Genomic DNA, 25,173 nt, shown 5'->3' on the forward strand with positions numbered 1-25,173 from the left:
CATAAAAAGAAAAAAAACTCTAAGTACTGGAAATTCATATTTAGTATAAATATTGCACTGTGTATATTTTATGATTATTTTTTTATTAAAACTTTATAATCAGTGGGAAGAAAATGGAATTTATGTTCATCTTATGATTCTGGTAATACGTTCTTGACCGAATGGTATTGTACAGGTTTATACTTGAGAGTTTATAATTATAAAAAATTGTAAACAGTTGCTACTATTCAGTATCATTTTGTATCACTTTTTAGGGAAACATTATTTTCTACATACTCATTTTAATATTTATATTAAAACAGTTAATTTACATTTAAAGTAAATTTGTAGAACTAAGTTTCTATTACTATTAACATATTTGATACTTGACATTTAGGGAATCTTATTGTCCATTAAATTACATACTAGAGAGTGCCATTTTCATTAGATATGTGGATAACTGTCTTTTTAGTCAGTTATGACCACTTAGGATCATCTGAATCTTCAAGTTTATTGAAATGTGTTGATGCCAATCAACACTTAACCCAATCAAAGCGCAGTGAAAAAATGTTTTGGTGAATTTGGTGAAGTCAAGCTATAATTTGTACATTAGTTTGATCACTTTAATTTCATGGGCTAAAGATGATTGAACAACATTCCAACAAGCCTGATTTGTAGTTGTTAAGTATTTTTTTATGCTAACTGAAGTCAGTTATGTATGGTAGTGGAATAATAATTTTTGCCTTCTGCTTGTATTGTCGAAGTGTTTTGGTCCAACAGTCTAGAACAATATTGTTTGTCAATAGTTTAGAAACTAAACACACACACACACACACACACTCCAAAACAGATTAACTGGCCATTTATGTCATTTACTGTTCTTGTTTGCAAATTGGCTGCACTGTTTGCCTACGCAGCAAGAGTGAATACACTTCAAAATTAATTGGCCGTGAAGTGCTTTGGCATGTTCTGGGGATGTGAGAAGCACTATACAAATGCAAGTCCCTGTTTTTCTTCAACATTGTATCAAGGAAATTTGTCCCCAGATCAAAAATGTTTTCCAGTTGGGCAGTTAACTATTTGAGCATGGTAGTGCAGCTCAAAGAGTACCAACAGGCTATACAGTGAAGTGATATTATGCACAATTGCTAATAATTTCCTATATAATGAGTCACTCACTGGTTGCTATGGTGATGAGGGGAGCCACCCACTGTAGGAGTCACTCCACACTGCTTTCATGCGTCTCCTTTTGGTCAGTTACAGATATCCACTGGTGGAAGCATTGAAGAACCATAGGAGTTTACAGCACAGTCAGAGGTCGTTCAGTCCATTGTATCTGCCAACTCTTGGTTAGAGCAATCAAAATCTTAATCCCACTGCCCCCCCCCCCCCTTCCCACTGGAAGTGGAGGCATAAATTTAAGATAATCAATAGAACAAAGTGGGAGGTTAGGAGAATCTTTTTATGTAGAGGGTTGTTGGGGCTTGGAATACCCTACCAGAAACAGTGGTGGCAGAATCAATAAAAGAAAAGTGGGAAAGCGGATAGCTTTTTCAGAGAGCTTGCAAATGCCCGATGGGCCAAATGGCGGCCTCCTGTGCTGCAAAATTCTATTCTTTATGCTATGATCCTGGGTCTTCCACTAAGCTGAGAACTAAAATGAGGAATCTGATAAACATTGACAAGTTCTGGAAAGGCTGTACCATTATTTAAGTTTGGTGGTTCTGAACTGAAGTACTTGATTTAAACATGTATTTAAGTAGAATATTTTAGTAATACTAATGTTGCAGAAATATTTGGAAAGAAGCAGATGCAAAATATTTTAAATGGTAGCAAGTTTAATGGAGTAAATTAATACTTGGGAGCACTGAAAAGCAACAATAATTGGCAGTGTTTGAGACTGGAGGTTTCTTTTGTTTATTTTTTTAAAGAATACTTCATTACAGTTTTTCTTCAATGCCATGTTCAGGTGGCCTACTCCCACCATTGTTAGTTTTTGCACTACAACTAGCTGCTAGGAGATGCACAAGAGACTTAAATTTAATTATTTTAAATTTTCCCTTTTGGTTTCTTCTCTTGCCTTCCTGCTTTCCTGGGCATGCCATGGTGAAATATCTTGCTGACTGGCGGAGGCAAGTGTCCCTAATAGAAGTCTTATATTCGGGGATCCTCCCCTGCGTCATTGGGGACCTGGGATGGAGAGTTGGACAGCGGTGGTTGACAATGTCCTCCTAAGCCACTTTATAGACAACTGGGCTGTGTGTACATTCTGTGGCCTGAAGGAAAATGTTTTTCATATTTATTTGCAGTGCCAGAGGTTGCAGCCCCTCATTTACTATTTAAAGGGCCAGCCCCTCGATTTCTGGCTAAATTTTAGTCCATCACATACAGTAGTCTTTGGCCGCCCGACGCGTAGGGGAGCAGGCAACTAGGAGAGCCTCCTCGTGGGTCCACTCCTGGGCCTGATCAAAACCACCATTCATAGGTCCAAGATGTGTCGGATCTGTGGGGAGGGTTGCTCCAATTGCTTGCCTCTCTTTTGCAGCTTTGTGTGTACCCTGGTGGCTCTGGAGAGGGATCATGTGCTTGAGGTCTCACGCAACCAGTGGACACTGCAGGATGTTAATTGTATCGTTGACAAAACAAACCAGATTGTGATTCAGCATTTTTTATTTGTACATATCTAAGTTTGGATGGAACAGTTATGCTAGTCATATATTAGTGGTGCCCTCCTCCTGAGGGGGGCACTTGTAGTGATGTTTTTGTTCTGGTGGCATTGGGTTAACCCGGTTCCTCTCTAATGATGGGCCCAAATTAATCCTTCCTGCCTTAAGTAACTGATGACTTGCCACTTTGGAAATTGTAGAGTCAACTTGTGTCCTGCTACTTTCTGGTGCAGATGGATTGGTTTATTGCCACTTGGCTAGTTTAGACTAATGTGAAGTGAGAATTTTTGGATAATAAAATATGGTACAAAGGGTGGGATGTGATAACATAAAAGTAGCATTTTAAGATTGTGGAGGTTTTTCACAATATGTAACTTATAGTTCAGGACTTTTTTCCTGATGTCTTGACATGTGAATGATCTTCCAAATTTCAAATTTGTCAGGGTCCTTTGTATTAATTATAGGATGCCCCACCATGAGGAACTGCATTTTACATTAGATCATCATTGTAAAATCACTGGTAATTTTTTGGTATTATTAGCTGGATAATAAATGTCCACCAAACATTATACCAGTGGTGATTTCACGAGTTGGAGGTGTGGGGTTCAGCAATTGCTGTCTCCTTGAAATTATAGTTTCTCATCCCTGGCAGCATCCCAGTGAATCTATGATGTATGTTCTCAATGGCTATAATGTCCTTTCTGTAATGGAGCACACAAAACTGCAAAGAATACTGTAACTGTGGCCGAACCATGTTTTGTACAAATTTATTATTACTTCTTTACTCTTGTACCCAATACCCTAATTTATAAAATTTAAAATAGCTTTATCGACCTGCAGTCATACTTTCAGGGAATGATTTATTTGAATCCCTATATCTCTTTGTTCATACACACCTTTCAACATCTTTCCATTGAGTTTATACTCCTGTACTTTATTTTTCCTCCCAAAATGTGTTAGTTCAAACTTATCCACTTTAAATTGCATCTGTCTATTCCACAAGCCTTCTGTCTTCCTGAAGTCCAAATCATCTATATATAACAAGAACAAAAGTAGACCCAGCACGGTCTCTTTCCTGAGTGGTCCTTCCTCCTCTAACTATTCTAAATCTCCATCAAAGACGGGCACCTCAGCACCTCACTCTACCGCAAGCTCACGGACAACCTCACGATGCTCCACTTTTCCAGCTTCCACCCTAACCACGTCAAAGAGGCCATCCCCTATGGACAGGCCCTGTGAATACACAGGATCTGCTCAGACGAGGAGGAATGCGATGGACACCTACAGACGCTGAAAGACGCCCTCGTAAGAACGGGATATGACGCTCGACTCGTCGATCGACAATTCCGACGGGCCACAGCGAAAAATCGCATAGACCTCCTCAGAAGACTAACACGGGACGCAACCAACAGAGTACCCTTCGTCGTCCAGTACTTCCCCGGAGCGGAGAAACTACGCCATGTTCTCCACAGCCTTCAACATGTCATCGATGACGACGAACACCTCGCTAAGGCCATCCCCACGCCTCCACTACTCGCCTTCAAACAGCCACCCAACCTCAAACAGACCATAGTTCGCAGCAAATTGCCCAGCTTTCAGGAGAACAGCAACCACGACACCACACAACCCTGCCACGGCAACCTCTGCAAGACATGCCAGGTCATCGACACAGATACCACCATCACACGAGAGAACACCACCCACCAGGTGCATGGTTCATACTCCTGTGACTCGGCCAACGTTGTCTACCTCATACGTTGCAGAAAAGGATGCCCCGGAGCATGGTACATTGGCGAGACCATGCAGACACTGCGACGACGGATGAACGGACACCGCGCAACAATCGCCAGACAGGAGGGTTCCCTCCCAGTCGGGGAACACTTCAGCAGTCAAGGACATTCAGCCACCGATCTTTGGGTAAGCGTTCTCCAAGGCGGCCTTCGAGACACACGACAATGCAAAATCGTCGAGCAGAAATTGATAGCCAAGTTCCGCACCCATGAGGACGGCCTCAACCGGGATCTTGGGTTCATGTCACGCTACACGTAACCCCACCAGCGAAAAAAAGAGTTATCTGTTTTTAATACAACTGGTCATTCTCTCTTTCTCTCTCTCTCTCTCTCTTCCTTTCGGATGTCTCCCTCTCTCTCTCTCTCTCTCTCTCTCTCTGTCTGTCTTTGGGTTCTGACCGTTTGTATATTCAGTAGTCCTGTATGTAATGTCTCTCTGTCTGAACACTATTCAACTCCTTTGATTGCCTTGATAACGAGCAGTTGGAAAGATTATCTGTAATCACCAGGCATTGTTCTCTGACTATATATGTGGTACCTTTCATGGAATCCCACACTCACCTGACGAAGGAGAAAGCCTCCGAAAGCTTGTGATTTTCAAATAAAACTGTTGGACTATAACCTGGTGTTGTAAGATTCCTTACTTTTGTCCACCCCAGTCCATCACCGGCATCTCCACATCATGGTATATTGGGATACACCCTTTCCAACCCTTCTCCAATCCAAGCACTATCTATTTGCTAGTTCTTTGTTTCCTGTCTGTCAGCTAAGTTACTATTAAGTTGCTACATTTTCTCATATGATTGGGAAGAGATAGTAGAGGCACTATTATATATTTACAAAAATTAATTAGAAAACGTATAGTGCTAGAGGACTGGCGGACAGCTTATGTTATTCCTATATTTAAAGAAGGGAGCTAAAACAAGTCCAGAGAACTATAGGCTTAATGTCGGTGGTAGGAAAAATAATGGAATATTTACTTGAAGATTTAATAGAAAAACATCTAGAGTAGTCAATACGGATTTCAAAAGGGAAGGTCATGCTTGACCAACCTTACTGAATTATTTGAAGTAACAGAAAGCGTAGACAAGGATAATGCAATAGATGTAATATACTTAGATTTTCAAAAGGCCTTCAATAAAGTACCACACAATAGACTCATGACTAAGGTCAGAGCATGTGGTGTTAGGGGATAAGTAGCAGAATGGGGTGACCTGATAGAGGTAAAATTATGAAGGGGTTTCATACGGTAGATGTAGAAAAGATGTTTCCACTTGTGGGGAAGTCCAAAACTAGGGCTCATGAATGTAAGATAGTCACTAATAAACCCAATATAGAATTCAGAAGAAACTTATTTACCCGGAAAGTGGTTAGAATGTAGAATTTGCCAACACGTGAAGTAGTTGAGACGAATAGCATAGATGCCTTTAAGGGGACGCTAGATAAATACATGAAGGAGAAAGGACTAGAAGGATATGCAGATGGGGTTGGATGAAGTAGGGTGGGATGATGCTCTTGTGGAACATAAACACCAGCACAGATCACTTGGACCGAATGGCTTGTTTCTGTGCTGCACGTTCAATGTAATATGCCTGAATTTTTCTAACAAGCCTCTTGCGAGACACCTTATCAAAGGCCTTATGAAAATCTATATATACAATATATACATGCCAGATCATCGACACGGATACCACCATCACACGAGAGGACACCACCCACCAGGTGCGTGGTTCATACTCCTGTGACTCGGCCAACGTTGTCTACCTCATTCGTTGCAGGAAAGGATGCCCCGGAGCATGGTACATTGGCGAGACCATGCAGACACTGCGACAACGGATGAACGGACACCGCGCAACAATCGCCAGACAGGAGGGTTCCCTCCCAGTCGGGGAACACTTCAGCAGTCAAGGACATTCAGCCACCGATCTTCGGGTAAGCGTTTTCCAAGGCGGTCTTCGAGACACACGACAACGCAAAATCATCGAGCAGAAATTGATAGCCAAGTTCCGCACCCATGAGGACGGCCTCAACCAGGATCTTGGGTTCATGTCACGCTACACGTAACCCCACCAGTGAGGGGGAAAAAAAAGTTATCTGTTTTTAATATTCTCTCTCTCTCTCTGCCTTTTGGGTCTCTTTCTCTCTGTCTGTGTAATTTGACACAATGTGTATTCAGCATACTGGGACCTACTGTTTTCCGTGGCTAACCTGTCTGAACACCAACGACGCCTTTGATTGGTGTGATGGTGTCCCAGCCTAATATAAGATATGCGATTTGAGAACCTCTTATTCACTCACTCACCTGACTAAGGGGATAATCTCTGAAAGCTTGTGATTTTAAAATAAAATTGTTGGACTATAACCTGGTGTTGTAAGATTCCTTACATTTGAGGAAGTGTTGGCTGTGATGTCAGCCAAGTAGCAGGTCAGAAAGCCTGGTGACACTTGCACAATAAAAGAGGTATTGGAGGGTTACAGCTGCCCATAGAACTGCATCACAGCTAGAATTTGGAAGATTCAAGAGACAAATTAAGAAAATTGGTGAGATAAAGGGAGTACTGTGGACTAAAAGTACTTCTGTGGACTTTCCTTATAGATAAACTAGAACAGTTGTATCTTCAAAATTTCATGTCTGGTTGTTTTTTTTTAAATGCATTGGCCTTCAGGTTTCACATTGCTTAGTTCAAAAAAAATTGGGGGCTCGTGTAGCTTTAAATTGTAGTTGATTGTGTGTTCTAAAACTCTGCTGTAATGACGTCAAAACTTCATAAGTAGGAGTAGCTGGAATCTGTACAAAGCTGTATAGACCACCTGCTGTTTATGTGATAGTGGAGTAATTCAGTCTTTTAGTGTTGACAGTTGTTTCCATGCATGTACATTAAGTTATCTTGTTTCTAGATGTTGTACACGTAGATACTTGCTTTGGGCCAAAATTTGGATGAATTTAATTAATTTCGAACAGTAACTGTCTACAGGTACAACTTAAGTGGTTCTTTGTTAAATCAATTTAAAATACGTACCTGTAAAAGGTTAAGCAAAAGAAAATGTTTCCAACCAGGTGAAGAAGGCAATTTTGTACAGCTATTATCGATACTAAGAATTCTAATGGAAGTTATTTTTCTACAAGGCAAATTTTTCTCTTTCCTTTCAGTGTCACGTACCAACCTGGCTGAGAAGCAGTAAAACTCACCCAGTGAAACTGGTAAAACTCACCCAGTGAGAGTGGGGTAACTCACACACAAACATTGAAAATATGTCAGCCGTGGCTAGGATTTAAGCTTGCTGTCCTCTAGGTTAGACTCTAATGTTGCACTTTGTTACAGAAGCAAAACAATCTTAAAATTCTGGGTGCTTCTGGCCTACATTTCTAACCTCCAGCCTGAAACTGATGAGCACATTCTAACTTGCAAAGTTCCCTGATCAAACAATAATAAACTCAATGACCCAACAGAGTCTCTGTTTATTTAATAATTAGACTTTGTGGCATTAAGGGGCCAATCAAATTGCACATGACTAAAGTTTATAACGGTATAATAATACATTATGCATTACATGGTACAATGCCCCTGTTTTTATAAAACAATGTATCCTCTGACCTACCGTGAGCAGCACCACAAGAGAGTTGCTAGTATATTCTAATCTTATGTTGGTCTCTATTGTTCAACATTGGTGACCTACTAATCAGCTGGTTTTTTTTCAAGGATTATATTGGTATATATTGGCTGAAATTGGAGTCTTCTGATTTTTGATGATGGTTTCTAAAGTCTCCATTCCTGATATTGGAGGCAGTTCCCAGAATGTTGCTAGGCAAATTTCAGATTTATTAAATAGTTCCTCAAATTTCTGAATCACGAGACATTGCTGTCATTAAAGTCTCAGGATTCTTTAGATTTGGCTGATTTTGTGTCGTAATTGATTTCTTTTTTGTGAAGGCTATTGGGACCATTTCTTCATTGCTCTCTGAGGTGGCAAACATGCTAAAGAGCTTAAAGGTTAAAGTGTAGGTTGGTGTTCGTATTTGAACTGGGTGTATTTATGAATGAAGCAGCCATGCAACTATCACCAAAACTGGAGTTTCCCCTACTGCCAGTTTCTCCATAATATGTAATTGATCGGGAAGGAAGACTGTTAGCTTTTCACCTTAAGTACAGCAGTTGGCAGTCTAACTTACTTTTAGGAAGAAAAAAGCTTATTGCATTTTCTGCTCGTAGAGCTAGTTTCAATTTCAACAGACTTGCACTCTCAATTTTAGGGATGTAAAGAAATCAGTGTTAACTTTTTTTAATGGTCAAATGTTTATTTTATGGTAATATTTTTAGTTGTTACTTCAGCTTAAATTTTATTTTCACTTATTTAGATGCGATTTATTCATATTCCTTTTTGTAAAGATACTGAAAAATTGTTTCTTGATTGTTTTGTTGCACCTTTTCTCCTCAAAATCAAAGACCATATTTTTCAGTCTTGTATAGGGTTAATATAGCACAATGATAACTAAATCATCCCATCTCCCATATCAGATTTCCTTATATACTGTTATCAGTATATATTGAATGTGCAAGCAAAATTTAGTACTCGTATCTCTGTGCAGTAAGTGCTTAATAAATGATACAAAATAGTGAAGATGTGAGTGTTGTCTTATTGAGCAATGTTGTGTTTCAGTAGCATGAAGGTATTAGTGGATAGTTCAATTAAATGAAGTGTGTAGAAACAGTAAGGAAATCTAACTGAATCTTGGGATGTATAGTTGAAAGGATAAGAATACAAATCCCAGGAGATGAGTCTACCTGTACAAGGAGTTGGTGCGACCACACCTCGCGTACAGTTTACATTTAGAACATAAGAAATAGGAGCAGGAGTAGGCCAATCGACCCCTCGAGCCTGCTCCGCCATTCAATAAGATCATGGCTGATCTGATCCTAACCTCAAATCTAAATTCATGTCCAATTTCCTGCCCGCTCCCCGTAACCCCTAATTCCCTTTACTTCTAGGAAACGGTCTATTTCTGTTTTAAATTTATTTAATGATGTAGCTTCCACAGCTTCCTGGGGCAGCAAATTCCACAGACCTACTACCCTCTGAGTGAAGAAGTTTCTCCTCATCTCAGTTTTGAAAGAGCAGCCCCTTATTCTAAGATTATGCCCCCTAGTTCTAGTTTCACCCATCCTTGGGAACATCCTTACCGCATCCACCCGATCAAGCCCCTTCACAATCTTATATGTTTCAATAAGATCGCCTCTCATTCTTCTGAACTCCAATGAGTAGAGTCCCAATCTACTCAACCTCTCCTCATATGTCCACCCCCTCATCCCCGGGATTAACCGAGTGAACCTTCTTTGTACTGCCTCGAGAGCAAGTATGTCTTTTCTTAAGTATGGAGACCAAAACTGTATGCAGTATTCCAGGTGCGGTCTCACCAATACCTTATATAACTGCAGCAATACCTCCCTGTTTTTATATTCTATCCCCCTAGCAATAAACGCCAACATTCCGTTGGCCTTCTTGATCACCTGCTGCACCTGCAAACTAACTTTTTGATTTTCTTGCACTAGGACCCCCAGATCCCTTTGTACTGCAGCACTTTCCAGTTTCTTGCCATTAAGATAATAACTTGCTCTCCGATTTTTCCTGCCAAAGTGCATAACCTCACATTTTCCAATATTGTATTGCATCTGCCAAATCTCCGCCCACTCACCCAGCCTGTCTATAATCCCCTTGTAGGTTTTTTATGTCTGGTCACCTTACCATAACCATGATGTCCAGGCATTAGAGGCAGTGCAGAAAAGGGTAACCAAACTGATTCTCTGAGGCATCTTAGCTATGAGGAGATGTTGAAGTGCCTACTATTTTTTACTCTGGAGAAAAGGCTCTGGGGAGGTATTCAGAATCCTTAAGGGGGCACAGGCTTGAACTTGGAAACAGAAAGGTGCACAGACAGTTTAGATTTAATTACTTTGCGCAAAGGATGATGAATGTGCGGAGGAGTCTGCCGAGGGAGATGGTGGATGCAGATAACTTGGAAAAAGTTACAGGAGATTTGGGTAGGTATTTGAGGGAGTGGGTGCTTATTTTAGTCTTTGTAACCAGCCAGGTGGACTGCAGAGTATTTTGTGGCCCTGTACTTTCTTGTATATTGGAGAGTTTATTCTGCATTCTTTGTTTTACAATTTCTCTATTTTTATGTTTTATGTACTTTATCTTGTGGCCATTTTTGGACTCTTTGTTGCTTTGACGTGTCAGTTTGCGACAGCTTGTACATATTCATCCCTAAATGTGTTTTCTAAATAACTTCAGTAGATATGAACAGTAGTAATATTTGGCGACTTAGGCTTCATTCTGCATTTGTGTGTGAACGCAGCGATTTTTGAGTGCACATCAATGTGAAAAGTGGTAGGATAACTCGGGTGTCAGAAGTTTGATCTGATGCCCAAGTGCACAAAAAGCCAGTTGATGCAAGGCTCTTTGGTATTCAGCCAATGTGCAATAGCACTTAAAGCAGCTGGAGTGAATTATGTGACCAAAAGAGCAAAGATCAGTTTTAATCCCTGAGTAGTAGCTGCACTGGATCCAAAATCATTCAAACATGCCATTTTTTGTAAATTAAACCCCATGATAATTAAGTATAAAGGTAGAAATTTTGTGACTAAACTGAGTGAGGGCATTGGGGGGACGGGTGTCGGGGAGGAGTAGGAACTTTGGGTTGTTATTTTTAGCTCAGTTTATATAAAGAGGTGCACTATTTGCACACACAAATGCCAATCCATCAACTAATATACAGTGGAACCCCAACCTTCCTGAATGTATTTTATTTTGCACTTATCAGCTTCTTGGTGACAATGTGGTTGACTAGGGTGAAGGGTTCTTTGCCTTTGCAGCCAAAGTAAACACATTTACATCTCTTTTCAACTATCAAAATAGCAGAGGCAACTCTGTTTCTACAATATTCTTGTATCAACTTTTTTTTGAAGTTCTATAGCATGTGAAAATAAAGAACATTACATTTATGTGGCATGCTGTTGTGTTTCCAGGACATTCCAGCTGCTTCACAACTAATGAATTACTCATCTAGCACAGTTACCATTGTTATGTGGGTAAATGCAGCAACCAATTTGCAAAATCACAGCAAAATCCTACAAACAACAATAAACTGAATGACCAGTTAATCTGTTTTTGGTGGTTCAATTACTTTGTCACGAGGAAGCTGCAGTAGCATTGGAGCAATCTTTGTGCCACCCTGATGTGTTATTTCATGTAAAATAAATTAGGGGTAAGTTTCAGTATGAAATGGGTCCTAATCTGTCTCTAGAATGCACTAATACAAAGGATGTGAGATTCTATCCAGGAGACCATCTTGTGTCATTTGAATTGGACTTCTGAACACTTTTTAGAAACTTGCTGCAATTTCTTATTAATGTCATGAAACAGCGGATGCTCCTGTCGATGCTCTCCTATAATTTAAAAAAATGGACTAACTAGTAGCACAATATAACTGGAGCCAAAAGGTAACTAAAATAACTGACAGCAAAACTCACATGTTGTTACTAACGGCTTGCTTTTGCTGTGGGAGTTTGATTTTTTTTTAACACAGTTTTAGGTTTCAGCGACCTTATGATCTCTTAACTTCACAATATGTAGCAACTAATGTAGTGTTATTGAAACCTATAAATGCAGGACACAAATGGTAATCTCCTGAAGAAAAAATTAAATATCTGCAAAAACAGACTCTAATAAAAATTAGGTTTTGGATAGAACAGCCACTTTTTAAGTCACACTTTAAAATATACATAATCCTTCATAACAGGCTTTATTTTTGAACATTGAAACAATGCAATAGAAATGTGTTTCCAATAATTTGAAAACAAAATCTTCCTTGCCAGTTTTCTTCCCCCACCTCCTGAAGGCATTGACCCCTTGGATTATGGTTGCACAGATGCAGGTGCCCACCAATTGGTGGTTGCTCACATGTGAACATTGAGAGTGAGCGTTGACAGACTATTCAACTGCAGGAGGCATCCTAGCTAAGCCTGATGCTGTGTTCGCCAGATGTCCACAAGTGCACATCTAACCTGGATTACTAGATGGCAAACAGGAGCAAAAACTTTATCTGATATTCCGGGCACTGAGATCAGTTGTTGTCCTTGTCACCGCTCCAGCTCAGGTCAAGCTAATTCAGCACAGATTGAGAATGGTACCTGGGACTTTCCTGTATTGCTCAGCTACTCAGTGAATATTTTGAATGTGAATGTAATGCAGACTGACTGGTCTTTGTGCCAAAAATGAAGTACTTTTGTCTAGTCTTAGATTTGTAGCAGTCCCTTTAACTTGATCACAAGACATAAGTTTAAAAACCGGCTGCAGTCAGAATTGTATCTGCAGTCTTGCTCAAAACCAATGTTTGTCGGCAGGCTCCAAAGCTTGATCGAGAAGCCAAGCTGTTTTTGAGCAGATGCGCACTGTGATTTGCTGAACTATGTGTATGATTAGCAGATACTTTTGAATGTAGTTATTCAAATCCAGGAAGCCCTGTCAGCTGTTTATGGGCATGTTTAATGAATTGAGCTGTTCAACAAGCTGAGTTGAGTCGGATCAGTTGTTACCTTCAGGAACATAGATTGGGCCTGTTTCGTTTCTGTAGTTGGAAAGACTATAGAATGAACAATGGTTAACTACAAAATAATAGTTTAGCATAAATATTGTAACCATTTATAGTTCTTCATTTGAGGAGATGGTTATTATAATATCTAAGCTAAGTATTTGAAATATTACTGTATTCACTTTTTCATCTGTATTCAAGAAGTGTGCTTATTGGTTAAACATTGAAATGAAGTCTGAGGTTGTGATGTTTTTCTGCTTTCTGAAGATGTGGGAGAGGTACAGGATAGATCCTGTAGCTAAAACAAATTATACCAGTCACACAGTTTTCATTGCTTTTAACCTTTCTTTAAAATAAAAAAGCTTCCATCTCTCAAACTTGTTATTTGTCCCATACTAGTGCAACTTACAGTAGCTGAAACTGTAAAAGGCTTATGGAATGATTTGACCTTTGCCATGAAGCATGTGTTATAACTATCAGCATTGGGAACTATATTATGATTGTCAGAACCAGAAGTGTAATCAACAACAAGTGGTTTTATATATCGCCTTTGCACGTCACAATATTTAGCTGGACGAAATTATGGCTCAGCCAAGGCTGCAGGTTGGTCAAACGGTCTGACATCACAGAAGTAGTGAAGGGGTCCAGAGAGGTGGTGGAGAAATAGAGCTGAGTGTTATCAACATACTTGCCGAAGTTGACCCGATTTGCATCAGCAGGATTTGTTTCCTCATCCTGTGAAGATTTGAGAGTTTTTTGCCTATTGTAAAAGACTTTGAAAGAAACCTAAAGATAGAGTTATCAAAGCTTTTATTTGAGGCAAGGTTGGCATTTACTTAAGTCTATTAACAGACAACGCCTGTGAACTGGAGCACCTCTTAATAGAAGCACTTGTGATGGTGGTTTCTTAGTTTAAAAGACAGAGATATTCATAGAGAATAATTACTATTGCGTTTGAAAATTCAGTTAATTTTTTTTTACTACTTGAACTATTTTTCAGCTTCAAAGAATTTTTATGTATACATAAAAACTTAGAAACTGCAGAAATGAACTTTTGAGCATTTTATTAGGTAATTTTTGTTTGTGGAAATATCTGCATTGAAGACTGTATAAGTCAGAAAACTCATAGTACACTAAATTTTCTGCTTCTGGGCTCCTGGCACACGCAGGCAGTGCATATTAAGAAATTAAATGCCCCCAGCCTGTGATTTTCCGTCAGTTTTAAGAAGTAGAAAATTTACACTTGCATTCTTTAAACCAAGAACATAAAGATAGGAACTGGTCGATGAAGAAAAAGTGGTAGAGGAAGGGTAGCTGAGGACGCAAAAGGGGCTCCAGATGGATTGGCGGATGAGATCCACAGGCGGGAACACGGTGGAGATTGGGCCTGATGGTTTGAAAGGGGCCAATGGGAGTTTGGGACCCATTCTCCTGTTTGACCCTGCTCCCCCGAATATTGCTAGACACCAGCAACCTCCAGTAAAACCAATGTCTGCTGCCCACCTCATCCCCCCCCCCCCACATTTTCCATGCAGAGTGCCACAGGTTTTTGCCAGATTTCTATCCAGCCTTGTAGTGGGACGTAGGTGGGGATAAGTAGTACTAAGGGTACTATGATTCATTGTTTAGCATTTATTGATTGTCAAAGTGTCAGCCATGGCCCAGAGGGTTGCACCCTCGCCTCTGAGTCAAAAGGTTATGGGTTCAAGTCCCACTCAAGACTTGAGCATACAATCTAGGCTGACACTTCAGTGCAGTCGTGAGTGAGTGCTGCACTGTCTGAGATGCCGCCTTTCGGATGAGACATTAAACCGAGGCCCCGCCTGCCTGCTCAGGTGGGCGCAAAAGATCCTATGCCACTATTTCGAAGACGAGCAGGGGAGTTCTTTCCAGTGTCTTGGCCAATATTTATTCCACAACCAACACCTTTTTAAAAAAAAAACAGATTATCTGGTTGTTATCACATTGCTGTTTGTGGGATCTTTCCACCCCGTTTCCTTCATTACAACAGCAACTACACTTCAAAAGTACTTAATTGGCTGTAAAGTGCTTTGGAACGTCCCGAGGTTGTGAAAGGCGCTACATAAATGCAAGTCTTTTTTTCTTTTAAAGGCCCGAGATCCCTCCACAACCCTGTGCTTCCAGACCCTAACAAGACACTGCTGGACTCTGACACCCCATCTCAGTGAGCCGAAGGGCCTCTATCCGTGCCGTATGACTCTATGACTCAGTACTGCCAGGCCCCACACCTCCTTCCCAGGTCCCAGAGCTGTCCCTAATCTTGATAAATTAGTATCCCTCAATATATACCTGCTGAGTATTTCCAGCATTTTCTGTTTTTATTCCTGAATATGTAACTGGCATAACACCCCTGTTATTAATTCTTGGGCTATGAGTGTCACTGGCAAGGCCGATCCTAGATGCCCTTGAGAAAGTGGTGTTGGGCCGCCTTCTTGAACCATTGCAGTCCTTGTAATGAAGGTACTACCACAGTGCTGTTAGGGAGTTCCAGGATTTTTTGACACAGGAATAATGAAGGAATGGCAATGTATGTCCAAGTCAGGATGGTGTGACTTGGAGGGAAACTTGGAGGTAATGGTATTCCCATACACCTGTGGCCTTTCTTCTTCTAGATGATGGAGGTCGCAGGTTTGGGAGGCGCTGCCGAAGGAACCTTGCCGAGTTGCTGCAGTACATCCTGTGATAGTACACATTGCAACCACAGTACACTGGAGGGATGTTTAGACGAGTAGAAGAGGTACCAATCAAGCAGACTGTTTTGTTCTGAGCTTCTTGAGTGCTTATAAAAATCAATGACGATCACTGTGAGAAATGCCATGGGAGATCTGCCAGTTTTTAAAATATCTGCTGCAAAACTTGCCTGCCCACAAAAAGACTGAAAATGAGCTCACTGACCTGCTTGCATGATCTACAAATTGAAAAAAAGTATAATTTCAGTATGTCTGTAAACAAATTGGTATGAACCAATGAAAATTTGAATACTAATGCAGACATGATTAGCGCGAAACTGTCAAAGAATCATAATGAAACCTTAATCATGTTGGCTGCTTAATACAAATCTGCAATATTGTTTTTTTTTGATAGAACACAAGAACATAAGAAATAGGAGCAGGAGTAGGCCATACGACCCTCGAGCCTGCTCCTCCATTCAGACAGATCATGACTGATCTTCAACCTCATCTCCACTTTCCTGCCCGATCCCCGTATTCCTTGATTTCCCCTAGAGTCCAAAAATCTATCTCAGCCTTGAATATACTCAACGACTCAGCATCCACAGCCCTCTGAGGTAGAGAATTCCAAAGATTCATAACCCTCTCAATGAAGAAATTCCTCATCATTTCAGTCTTAAATGGCCGACCCCCGATCCTGTGCTAGTTCTAGACTCTCCAGCCAGGGGAAACAGCCTCTCCGCATCTACCCTGTCCAGCCCCCTCAGAATCTTACATGTTACAATGAGATCACTTCTCATTCTTCTCAACTCCAGAGAGTATAGGCCCATTCTACACAACCTCGCCTCATAGGACAACTCTCTCGTCCCAGGAATTAATCTAGTGAACCTTCATTGCACCGCCTCGAAGGCAAGTATATTCCTCCTTAGATAAGGAGACCAAAACTGTACACTGTACCCCCGGTGAGATCTCACCAAAGCCCTGTACAATTGTAGTAAGACTTCTTTACTCTTGTACTCCAACCCCCTTGCAATAAAGGCCAACATAAAATCATAGAAAGATTACAGCACGGAAGGAGGCCATTCGGCCCATCAAGTCCACGCTGGCTGTATGCAAGAGCAATCCAGCTAGTCCCACTCCCCTGCCCTATTCCTGTAGCCCTGCAGATTTTTTCCTTTCAAGTACTTATCCAGTCCCCTTTTGAAAGCCACGATTGAATCTGCTTTGTCCACCACCTCTGGCATTGCATTCCAGAAACTAACCACTCGCTGCCTAAAAATATTTTTCTTCATGTCACCTTTGTTCTTTTGCCAATCACCTTTAAATCTATGTCCTCTGGTTTTTGACCCTTCTGCCAGTGGGAACAGTTTCTCTCTATCCTGTCTAGACCCTTCATGATTTTAAATATCTCTATCAAATCTCCTCTCAACCTTCTCTGTTCTAAGTTCTCTGTTCTGAACAATCCCAGCTTCCCCAGTCTATCCGCGTAACTGAAGTCCCTCATCCGTGGAATCATTCCAGTAAATCTTTTCTGCACCCTCTCTAAGGCCTTCACATCTTTCCTAATGTGCGGTGCCCAATACTCCAGTTGTGGTCGAATCAGTGCTTAATAAAGGTTCATCGTGACTTCCTTGCTTTTGTACTCTGTGCCTCTATTTATAAAGCCCAGGATCCCGTAAGCTTTTTTGACCGCTTTCTCAACCTGCCCTGCCGCTTTCAAAGATTTGTGCACATATACCCCCAGTCCTCTCTGTACCCCTTTTAGAATTGTGCCCTCTACTTAATATTGCCTCTCCTCGTTCTTCCTACTAAAATGTATCACTTCGCATTTTTCTGCGTTAAATTTCATTTACCACGTGTCCGCCCATTCCACCAGCCTGTCTATATCCTCTTGAAGTCTATCACCATCCTCCTCACTCTTCACTACACTACCAAGTTTTGTGTCATCGGCAAATTTTGAAAATGTGCCCTGTGCACCCAAGTCCAAGTTGTTAATAAATATCAAGAAAAGCAGTGGTCCCAGCACTGACCCCTGGGGAACACCACTGTACACCTCCCTCCAATCTGAAAAACAACCGTTCACCACTATTCTCTGCTTCCTGTTACTTAGCCAATTTTGTATCCATGCTGCTACTGCCCCCTTTATTCCATGGGCTTCAATCTTGATGACAGGCCTATTATGTGGCACTTCATCAAACGCCTTTTGAAAGTCCATTTCCACCACATCAACTGCATTGCCTTCATCGACCCTCTCTGTTACCTCATCAAAAAACTCTATCAAGTTAGTTAAACATGATTTGCCTTTAATGAATCCATGCTGGCTTTCCCTAATCAATCCACACTCGTCCAAGTGACTACTAATTCTGACCTGGATTATCATTTCTAAAAGTTTCCCCACCAATGAGGTTTGCTTTTTTTAATTGCTTGCTGTACCTGCACGCTAACTTTTTGTGTTTCTTGTACCAGGACACCCAAGTCTTTCTGGACACCAACATTTAATAGTTTCTCACCATTTTCTTTTAAATTCTGTTTTTCTATACTTCCTACTGAAGTGAATAACCTCACATTTCCCCACATTAGACTCCATCTGCCACCTTCCTGCCCACTCACTTAACCTGTCTGTCCCTTTGCAGACTCTTTGTGTCCGCCTCACAGCTTACTTTCCCACCTAGATTTGTATCGTCACCAAACATGGATACATTACACTTTGTCCTTTCATCCAAGTCATTAATATAGATTATAAATAGCTGAGGCCCAAGCACCGATCCTTGTAGTAACCCACTAGTTACAGCCTGCCAACCTGAAAATGACCTGTTTATCCCTACTCTCTGTTTTCTGTCTGTTAACCAATCCTCTGTCCATGCTAATATGTTAACCTCAACTCCATGAGCCCATATCTTGCGTAACAACCTTTTATGTGGCACCTTATCAAATGCCTTTTGAAAATCCAAATATACTCCATCTACTGGTTCCCCTTTACCTACCCTGCTAGTTACATCCTCAGAAAACTCTAATAAATTTGTCGAACACGATTTTCCTTTCATAAAACTATGTTGAATCTGCCTAATCATTATGATATTCTAAGTGCCCTGTTACCACTTCCGATGTCAGGCTAACTGGCTTGTAGTTCCCTGTTTTCTCTCTCCTTCCTTTCTTGAATAACAGGGTTACTTTTGCTACCTTCCAATCCACTGGGACAGTTCTAGAATCTAGGGAATTTTGGAAGATCATAATCAATGCACCCACTATCTCTGCAGCCACCTCTTTTAGAACCCTCGAACGTAGGCCATCAGGCCCAGGGGATTTATCGGCTCTTCGTCCCATTAGTTTCTCAAGTACTTTTTCTCTACTGATATTAATTACTTTAAGTTCCTCACTCTCATTAAACCCTTGGTTCCCAACTATTTCTGGTATGCTTTTTGTATCTTTTGCTGTGAAGACAGATACAAAATATTTGTTTAACACATCTGCCATTTCCTGATTTCCCCATTATAATTTCTCCTGTCTCAGCCTCTAGGGGACCAGTGTTTACTTTTGCTACTCTCTTTTCACATACTTGTAGAAGCTCTTACAATCCATTTTAATATTTCTTGCTAGTTTACTTTCATATTCTATTTTCTCCTTTTATTATCATTTTTTTTGGTCATCCTTCGCTGGTTTCTAAAACTCTCCCAATCCTCAGGCTTACTACTCTTCTTTCAATCTAATACTATCCTTAACTTCTTTAGTTAGGTACGGGTGGATCTCTTTTCCCATGGAGTTTTTATTTCTCAATGGAATGTATATTGGTTGAGAATATTGAAGTATTTCTTTAAATGTTTGCCATTGCTTTTCAGCTGTCATACCCTTTAATTTAATTTCCCAATCTAGTTTAGCCAACTTGCCCCTCATACCTATGTAATTGGCTTTATTTAAGTTTAAGACTCTAGTTTCTGACTTAAGTACGTCACTTTCAAACTCAATGTGAAATTCTATCATATTATGATCACTCTTCCCCAGAGGATCCTTTGCTGGGAGATTACTAATTAACCCTGTCTCATTACACAATACAAGATCTAAAATAGCCTGTTCCCTGTCTAGTTCCATGACGTATTGCTCTAGGAAACTGTCCTGAATGCATTTCATGAACTCGTCCTCCAAACTACCTATGCCAATTTGATTTGTCCAGTCTATATGCAGATTAAAGTCCCCCATGATTACTGCATTAGCTTTGTTACAAGCTCCTATTGTTTCATGATTAATACTCTGTCCAACGGTATAGCTACTATTAGGGGGCCTATAAACTACTCCCACCAATGTTTTCTGCCCCTTGTTATTTCTTATTTCCACCCATACTGATTCTACTTCCTGATCGTCCAAGCCAAGATCCTTTCTCACCATTGTCCTTATGTCATCCTTTTATTATTAGGGCTACACCCCTAGAGAATGTGCTTTTGTTGATTTTAAAATATGGATGCAGAGCACCACAGGTTTTTGCCAGATTTCTATCCAGCCTAGTAGTGGGACATAATGACCCAAAATTTGCTGGAATGGGGCATCTTGCGGTGAGTGCAGTGAGTTGGATTTTTTTCCTTGCTCTTCAGCTCCAATTAATTTTGCACCGCAAATTGTTGGAAGTGCGAGTTGATAACGGGGCATCTGGGACCTCGGTGAACGACTGGACCAATAGTTTATCAGCAAAACTCTGAAGTGGCAGCTTGGACATCTGATTATTTAAACTTTACCACTGAATTCTATGCAGGAAAATGTGTAGGTCTAATTTTTTTTTGCCTATGGAACATGACATATAAACATCTGAATAAGACAGCCTTCTGCCTAGGGTTCAGATTATTGTTTTTTAATTCAGGAACTGAAGGCAGCTGCTGTCTACATGCGAAAGCTATATTTATCATAGCAATTCAAAGCATGTGTTATTTGTGGAATCAGCGTGGATTGTTGGTTACTTACAAATTAGTGGACCCACATATGCTGAAAGTTGTGGGGGAGGTACTCTAAATCCTGACAAGCTGAAATAAATTTAGCATCGATGTTATTCCCAACCAGAATCCACAACAAATTAGTTTAATCAGTTAAACAAATCAGTTTAACTTGCATCCTTGTTGCGTGCTTTATGTGGCATGTGTGGAACAATTATCATTTAACTGCCAACTGGTTTTAAAGTGGAAGCCCATTGGAAACATAAATTACCCCATTACCAGGATCCTTACGCTGCTAAATAGTAGCCCTAACTTTCTGCGGCTGGCGCAAATCATCCAGCAATTTGTGGCGATTTGCAAATCATGGCGACTCTCTTTCTCGACACACGTTGCTGGCTTTTTGTTACACGCTAATAACGGCATGCGCCCTAATTTTGCCAGCAAATTCTGGCCAAATTTATTAGTGGGGGAAATGATGTGGATAAATACTGTTATAATTCACTGTTTTAGCATTAATTGAAGGGCAAAGGTCCGCGATCCAGTAATTTATTGATTTGCACAGATTATTTTTAAGTCTATGTGGTGGTTTCAAAGAACGTTGAGGAATTTATGACTTGCAGTTCACTATTATGAGGAATTTTGGCTTCACTAAATTCACTGTGACGATGTTTTTCCTGAGACTGGCATAATTTTGAAATTTAATATTGAATAGATAGTTCGAGGTTATTTTTGTAACATTGTTTCAACAATGTCAAGTGGGATTTTTATAGACATATGTTGTCCTAAAGCTATTGAGACTGTCCAAAATGAGGTTTAAGGTAGTAATTGCAGCCTGCCTGACTTTATCAAAATTGATCATTTATGGTTCAATGTCAAATTGTGTTGGTTTCTTCAGACATTGTTTCGGTTTGACCTATGACTACTGAGCTTATTCTAGGAAAGTGGGATTTTTTTATCCCCGTGCTTAAATGTTTTCTGTTAACGAATAGAATTGTCAGAATAAAATAATATGTGTACTAATACTGAGATTGATACTGGAACAGAAAATTGGGTATGGCAACACCATTGTTCTTCATGTTAAAGGTGAACTTTTTAATCTGAATTGTTAGATAATTGTCTTTTTTTAAAGGGCTGCATTTATGCATTTCTGGCAGCTCTAGGAGGTTTCTGCCCTGTGTTTGACATCTTGAGTGGAAACTTACCTGTGGCAATGCCAAGAATTTCCACAATGCCCACCACCCACTTCATGGCATCATTACAGGGAAAAAGAATTCTAAATGTCTGTTTCCAGGTATCCTTTCACTCAGAAGTTTAGGAATGAGGGTTGTCGGGGTGGGGGGGTTGGGACTGGGTGACATCACTAAGTGTACATGTTTTTTTTGGGATAGTTGAGATCAATTCAGATGAATACAATTCGCTGTTTATAAAAATGCGCCTTCAAGAGAGTGGAGAACAGTAGTTTGGCAGCTGTTGAAAGGTAGCCAGCCGGGCATGGAAACAGGAAGTGCAAATATTACTTCCAGAGGGTTCAGTTTTATTTGCTGTTGCTTTAGCAGAAATTAAGGAGGTCTTATTAAACTTTTGTCCTTAGCAGTTTAACCTCATTTTTTTGGTCATTTCCCAGTGAGAACAAAGAATTCAAGTCATAGAGTCATAGAGTTATACAGCACGGATAGAGGCCCTTCGGCCCATCGTGTCCGCGCCGGCCATCAAGCCCTGTCTACTCTAATCCTATATTCCAGCATTTGGTCCGTAGCCTTGTATGCTATGGCATTTCAAGTGCTCATCCAAATGCTTCTTGAATGTTGTGAGGGTTCCTGCCTCCACAACCCTTTCAGGCAGTGAGTTCCAGACTCCAACCACCCTCTGGGTGAAAAAGTTCTTTCTCAAATCCCCTCTAAACCTCCCGCCTTTTACCTTGAATCTATGTCCCCTTGTTATAGAACCCTCAACGAAGGGAAAAAGCTCCTTAGTATCCATCCTATCTGTGCCCCTCATAATTTTGTACACCTCAATCATGTCCCCCCTCAGCCTCCTCTGCTCCAAGGAAAACAAACCCAATCTTCCCAGTCTCTCTTCGTAGCTGAAGCGCTCCAGCCCTGGTAACATCCTGGTGAATCTCCTCTGCACCCTCTCCAAAGCGATCACATCCTTCCTGTAGTGTGGCGACCAGCAGTCATATGTAATTTATTATTGATCTGAAATGGATTGTGACTGATAAACGAATTAACCTGGAGGAATTGTAAGTGTAAGAATTTAGACCACAGCAAATATGACACTGTACTGTGGAATAACAATAACGGGACAGATTTAATTAATGTATCTTGAAAAATCACGACTGGAGAACAGTTGAAAGACTAAAATCCAATCAGGTATGACATGCTCAATCATAAGAATTAAGGTTAGATGATTAAGCAAAATAATTTGATTTGGGTACACCCTTTTAACTCATCTCACAGTCGCCATCCTTTTGACATTTGTGAGTGATAGCTAAATCAATACTCACTTATAAGCAGATTTGGTACTCCGTAGGAACTGGATTGAAACTATTCAAAATCATGTTAGCCTTCAAAACTATCACAAAGAAGAGTTTCATCCCATTAATTTAAGGCAGAACTGCATTCCAGCAAATCTCTACTGGGCTTTGTGTTGGAATCTTTCTATGTGCTTTGTGTAAATAAGGTATTTCATTTATGTCAGCAGTAGGGAGTGGTAAATTGTATGATGGTCATGTTTTCTTTGGGAAACCCTCTGTGATTTATAATACAGTTTACAATTCATTGAACATTGAACTTTGTGTTTGCAATGCTGGAATTTTTTAAAAATTGCACTTGAAATTTAATGCCCATATTTTATGTACCAAGTTTCTTAAAAACAATTTTATATTGTATTACAATAAATTGAAATGAGAAAAATCATGGAAAATCAGTGCTATGAATACAGTAAATTTTGAGATCCTGGGATTTGTCATAAGCTTTTCTTCACTTTAAACCGGAGTATCCTTTCCTTCTGTGTGTAATCTAGTAGAATTCCTCATGATTGGAATTGTTCCTTTGAAGCGATTTGTCACGGTTCAAAGTAAATGAAAATGGCCCTCATTCATCCCATTTTTTTGTAGTTTTTTCAGTTTTTGTATTAGAGGTGTTCTACTGAAAACACTAACTTTCATGTATATTGCTTTTACTGCATTAAGATGAGCAGATTCTTTTTGTCTGCGCAATAGAGTTTGAGAATAGTTTGAATAGTAGGTACTTCTTATGCATAAGTAGTTTTGTTGATTAACAAGCTGGTACCTAAACAGACTTTGAAAGCTGTATTTGCTACCTGATAATTCTTTGCAAGGGAAAAAAGCATAAGCGAGATCCTTTGTAATTGCAGACCTGCATTTTAAGTGTAATTGTCTGTCTGAAATGTCTTATCAATAAAAGTGTAGTAACAATTCAGAGTAGCTGTGCAGAGTTGAAGTGCTGTTGTGTATTATTTAAGTACAAAATCATTTGTACAATTTAGATACATGTAGAGGAGAGATTTATATTACATTATTATCTCAACACACAATATGGTTGCCATGATGTGGAGATGCCGGTGATGGACTGGGGTGGACAAATGTAAGTAATCTTACAACACCATGACGAAGGAGAAAGGTCTTCCACCTGATGAAGGAGAAAGCCTCCGAAAGCTTGTAATTTTCAAATAAAACTGTTGGACTATAACCTGGTGTTGTAAGATTACTTACACAATATGGTTGTAATTGTTAAAAGGTGTTGTAGTACCTATTGTGCTTGGCATTGCCATGCTTGAACATTCCAAATATGTACTGTAGCGTCACATCTACAGAGGGTTGGTCATATGTTTCTCCTTGTGTACATTGAAGCAGAAGGGCACCTGAGGGAGCAGTTTCTTGGCAAACACAGAGAATGTCATTTAGACTCGTTAACATGCAAAATAATATTTAGTGTTACATTCTAAATGCAGGTATTGGTTATGTAAATATTTAATCAAATGCTTTGCTGAACTCTTGTAATTCCCAATACTTTTATCCACATGCAAAATTATATTGTAATGTGTCCAGTTTATGATTGTAATTCATGTTTATAATCTTAAATTAATTTGTAGGTGTGCTTCAGGATAATTACTAGAGAAGTGTTCAGCTGCCAAGTAAATTTAGTTTTGCACCAGGTGTCCTGCAGAAATAAATTGGGGTGAACTGCAAAAATGCTGTCTTTTGTTCTCTTTAAAGCATGTAAATGCACAGCAGAGCGAAATACATTAGGGATATTGATTCTGTTTTTTGTGGACTCATCTAGGGAGGAGGCTTGAGTTACCATAAGAAATGAAGCTTTGTTTTCACAAGAGGTTTCACCTAGCAGGTTTTTCCTGTTCTAGTTTGTTATCTGAGTACTGACCTAATTCACTGCTGTATCAAGGTCATGTTTTATTCAATGCAAGAAAATGGAAAATTTGGCAAGAAACACAATGCTTGTGCCGAAAGGACGATATGTAGTGCATACGCGTGTTCTTTGTCTTTCTTTCTCCCTCTAT

General features: G+C 40.1%; 1 protein-coding gene across 1 annotated transcript in view; it reads left to right on the forward strand.

Moving 5' to 3' along the window:
- marchf5 (membrane-associated ring finger (C3HC4) 5) overlaps positions 1-25,173 on the forward strand; it is an 84,713-nt gene that overhangs the window by 731 nt on the left and 58,809 nt on the right. The gene's annotated exons all lie outside the window — the stretch shown is intronic.

The sequence above is a fragment of the Heptranchias perlo genome, chromosome 21 (assembly GCF_035084215.1).
Source record: "Heptranchias perlo isolate sHepPer1 chromosome 21, sHepPer1.hap1, whole genome shotgun sequence".
In the NCBI taxonomy this organism is placed as follows: Eukaryota; Metazoa; Chordata; class Chondrichthyes; order Hexanchiformes; family Hexanchidae; genus Heptranchias; species Heptranchias perlo.